The sequence below is a fragment of the Psittacula echo genome (assembly GCF_963264785.1).
Source record: "Psittacula echo genome assembly, chromosome: 3".
NCBI lineage: Eukaryota > Metazoa > Chordata > Aves > Psittaciformes > Psittacidae > Psittacula > Psittacula echo.
In genome coordinates this window covers 95,626,642-95,631,378 of record NC_137736.1, presented here as the reverse complement: position 1 = coordinate 95,631,378, position 4,737 = coordinate 95,626,642, and the positions used below count along the sequence as shown (strand labels likewise).

General features: G+C 48.3%; 1 protein-coding gene across 2 annotated transcripts in view; it reads left to right on the top strand.

Moving 5' to 3' along the window:
* ELF1 (E74 like ETS transcription factor 1) overlaps positions 1-4,737 on the top strand; it is an 87,513-nt gene that overhangs the window by 143 nt on the left and 82,633 nt on the right. The gene's annotated exons all lie outside the window — the stretch shown is intronic.

Sequence of the window (4,737 nt, the reverse complement as noted above, 5' to 3'; positions counted from 1 at the left end):
GTGCCGCGGGCTGCGGAGAGCCCCGCGCTCGGGGGCACGGGGGAGGCTCTTCGCCCTTCCTCGCGGGGAGCGAGCTGCCGCAGGTCGGGGGTTCGAGCCCCGCCGCTGGTAGCACCCCGTACCGTACCGTACCTGCCCCGCCGCGGCTGCGTGTGGGAGAAGGGGGGTGCGGCGGGTCTGGGGAGGCGGCAGAGGGACTCGGGGTACACCGCCCTGCCAACTTAGTGAGGGGTTGGGGCAGCGCTTGTGGCGGGAGGGGTGCTTCGCCGCCTCAGCCTCCCCCTCCCACCCTACCCGCCGCTGCCCTGCCCGCCGTCGAGGGGCGGCGGGGGCGCGCGCGCGGGACGGTTGGAGGCCGCGGCGTGTGCGTGCGCGCCTGAGGCGGCGAGGGTGGAGGGGGGAAGAGGAGGAGATCGGGACCAAGGGCCGGCACCGCCCTGGAGGGGGTGAAGGGGGACTAGGACGGGACACGGTCTCCCTCGACACGTCGGCTCCGACGGGCCGTGTTACCGCCCAGGGATGTCGGTCGCTCCCGTGGCTCTGGGTGTATGGGGCTGGTGGAGGCGGAGATACCCCGCCTCAGCTGCTTCCCCCCCGGGTAAAACTCCTGCCGAGTTTGTATCCCCCCCCATTCCAGCCCCCTGTGACTGATTTCCCGACGGTGCCGCGAGCAAAGTGATGTTAATTCACCGATCGCAGCTGGCAACCTTTCTGCTACAGTCACGCACAGGGGTGGAGGAGAAGCCTGGGGAGTGAGTCATGGACGTGAGAGGCCCTCTGGGTGTTTATGGCAAAACCAAAAGGGGTGGCTCCTTCAGCGTGTGGGAAATCGGTGGAGTAAGAGTTCCGTATGAGCAGAGGTACCCGTGCGTACCACACACCCCTGCCTCGGCTGCCTGCGGAGCAGCCTGGAAAAGGAGCGGGGGAAAGTAATGTCGTTCCTTCCTGAAGGAGGGCTTGTGGTCAGCCTGTCATAGCTAACTGCAGCAGTTATGCGTTTGTCAGCGTTTCCATTATAAGTGTAGTTTATAACTCGGTTATAGAAACATGCGCCAGGTTGAAATTTGGTCGTCGGCCTCTTCTCCAGAAACATCTTCTAAGTGAATCTTGACATGATTCTGTTTAGGTGCTGAGTGGAAATACATGGAAAATACTGGCTTTTTATGTTTCCATGAACTTTAAAACCTAGCACGTGGACACATTTACAGCTCAGTCCAAAAATAAGTCTTCCCCCCACTAAGTTTGTTGATCTGGTGAAGGGTTTAAGGGCTTGGTCTCTGTAGGTATTGCTGTTTGTGCATTATTTAGTGCAGCAGAGACTTTCTGAAGGTCCCTGCTTAAGGCACCAACCTACAGTAGTGACATGGGTCACTGCATGTCCACACAGCTCTGACCGTGGAGTGCCAGGACAGTCTGAACGCCTCAGTGCTGCTGTGGGCAAGAAGCTGGTCTTAAAAATGAAGGTGGAATATGTTAACTTTGCTCTGTGGTGTTTTTTTTTTTTTTGGTTTTTTTTGGGTTTTTTTGTTTTTTTTTTTTTACCGTGTCTGCTCAATTGCTGCTTCTGAGACAGTGAACAAGCAGGGTGTTGTGAAGAGGTTTGGTTGGTATCTCTCTATATACACACATCTCTGGATCCCGTGAAACATGCCTGCCACCCAGTGGATGTAGCTGATCCTATACGCTCCATATTCTATACATTTACTGCCTCTTCACGTTGCCCAGCCCTACCCCGTTGGCAAGTTTGAGAAGCAAAGTGCTTGGGAGTCGTAAAAATGCCCAGCTCATCTGGTTTGCCCAGGGCCTGTGTGCAGTGATGGTGTTTGTCATGACATGGTTTTAAACTGATGGAGGGTAGATCTAGCTTAGATATTAGGAAAAAACTCTTCCCTGTGAGGATGCTGAGGCACTGGCACAGGTTGCCCAGAGATGCTGTGGCTCCTCCATCCCTGGCAGTGTTCAAGGTGAGGCTGGGCAGGGCTTGGAGCAACCTGCTCTAGTGAAAGGTGTCCCTGCCTGTGGCAAGGGGTTGGAACTGGATGAGCTTTAAGGTCCCTTTCAACCCAGACCATCCTATGATTTTATGATCTGCCACCATTCATCCTGGCCAGCTGGGGTGATGAACCAGGGGTGCGTCTGCCAACATGTTGCAGCTCCCCGGCTGGGCAGCAGTAAGAAGAGGTAACATGAATGAGGCAGATGAATACATGAAGAGGAAGAGGCAGTTTCACACCTGAGATGACTGGAGAATTGGATTTTGCAACCCCTGCCTTCGTCATAGCATTTCCACATACACATAAAGATTTTTGCACATGGGCTGCTGGGTTTTCTGGGTGCCTGGCCTGAGTCCCTGGGATCTGCTTTGCAGTTACACTGAGCTTATTTGTCTGGATCAAAAGTCCAATGGCTATTAGCTCTCAATGTGCAGAAGATGTTTTGTAGGTCTAAGCCTGTTAGAAATACAAGTCTTGAGTGTCAGCACTGCTCACTCAGTGTCTGGAACATTTTGCTTTAATCTTTTCGTATCTTAGTTTTCCCATCCTTAAAACAGTGTGGATAACAGTATCCTTTACTTTAAGGATTACTGTAGTGATGAGAACCACATAAGAACCTGAAACAAAAGAAGTAATTCCCTCTGTGGTTTGAATGTATGCAGTGATGCTCTAGAGAACAAGGGCAAAAAGAGGGATTTGTGTGTTAATTATAGCAAAGCTTCTATGGGGAAAAAAAATGTGACCAGGTCAGTTGCAATTAGAGGTTGACCTCCATGCATATAAGCACTAGGAGATGGTTTTAATTGCCTTAGGCCACTTAGTTCTAATATTTCCTGAATTCTGTCATCTTAATTGAATTTTTAATGTGGTTTTTTGTGTGTGATTTCCAAGGCTTTCTTTCCTTTAGGAAAAGAGGTGAAAAGCAGGTAGGCAGCCTAGGGTAGCATACTCATGTCACCATCCTTCATCGGCTGTGTTCTTCATGTATTACCTGGGATTCTGCTGTTGAGCTCTCTGTTGAGGATACCAATGGTTATGTTAGGTCATTGCTGTGGCCTGTGTTGCTGTGAAGACCCATAGGATGGGTCAGCAACAGGGCAGGGAGAAGCAGGACTCCTGCTCATGTCCCAGGTACTTGATACTGTTGTGGCTATAGCTTTATGTGGGAAGCCTGGGCCTTCTGCTGTTCTTTGGCTTGGGGCACAGTTACTTGAGCTGCAGCCCTGTCCTGCACAGGCACTGGGGGAGAAGTTATTTATTGCTGTGGGGATGGCCTGTGTCGTCTGATCAGCATGAAGAGTTGTGAAGAATGTGGATGTGGCCTAGGAAATACCCACTGAAAATGCACAAAGTGCAGTTTGGAAACTTGACCAAATACTGGCGGATTTTTCATTGGGGCAGCAAAAGGGACACCTCCAGTATAGCAGTTCCAGCCCACATGTCAAATTTCAAATCTGTCTCTGAGAGCTGAAAGGATGCTATAGCCTTCAAAGTTTGCCAGAGATTTCTGGTAACACTGAAAGACAGCATTTTCCCTGGTCTTGTTCTGGGAACAGCTGAAGTATTGTGACTTGAGTTGTTCTAATTGCAGTCTGCCTCTTTTTGCACCCCTCACTTGGAGGTAACCTCTACAACACATGGAACAAAATTTAGCCTGAGGCAGACATTCAACTTGGAAAATTTCAACCCAAACAGCCAAAGTCTGGCCAAGTTACAAGCAGCTGGAAGGAGAATCTCACACTGCAAGTGTTCAGCGACTGCCTAAATATGGTGCTACAAGGTTCATCAATACTGTGTATATGTTTATGTACATGGAAATACAGTGCTGAATTATAATACTAGGTTGACTAACTGGCAGCCAGTTCATTCTGATTTTTCTATTTTTTAATAGAGAATTGAACCTGAACCTCTTTGGTTAATTGTGTGAATGCTTTTCCATACTCACATTATTCACTGTTTGCTTTCCTGCCTGAAAAAATTGAAAACTTTAAAACGGAGCCTCTGAAATATATGACAAGCCAGGGCTTACTTGTTCTGAACCTTTCAGAATGACTTAACAATTGTTAAAGACCAATTTACAGTAGAACTAGGGCAAATTGCTTCCCAGCCTTTTGAATTGTAAAAAACCACATCTCCCAAATTCCTAAGCTATTCATCAAGTGTTCTATTGTAGCAGGCTCACCCTATATTGTGTCCCTGATATGTCTATTAACTCTGCAGTGAAGTGTGAGTTTAAAACAATTATGGCATGGAGTCACTGTGGAATAAATACCACAAACATTGGCAAAGTTGCTTCATAAATCTTTCATAGTTTAGTGAGGAACTTAGGCATGCCTTTCTTCTATGAGAGTGCAGCTGTTTCTTGTGGGGTCCCCCGGGGGCTGGATCTTGGTGTAAGGCTGTTTAATATTGTTATGTTCACAGTTTTTGTGATGATATCTCATCGTTACCCATAGATTACGTGCAGGTTTGTGCGCGTATTCCAAATATTTTTTTTTTTAATGGTCAGCATCCATCAGATGGCATTTTCCATATAGCAACATACAAAGGAATGAGGAATGCAGTTACACCAGCAGGATAGGGGACTGTCTTCAAACTGGTAATTAGAAAAAAGGCTTAAAAATTTGTGCAGGGAATCATCTCAACACAACTTTTCATGGTAATGCTGTGGCTGAAAAGTGTTCTTTGGCTGTATAGCAATATAAATATTGCACAGAAATAGGAAAGTACGTGGCATTAGTAA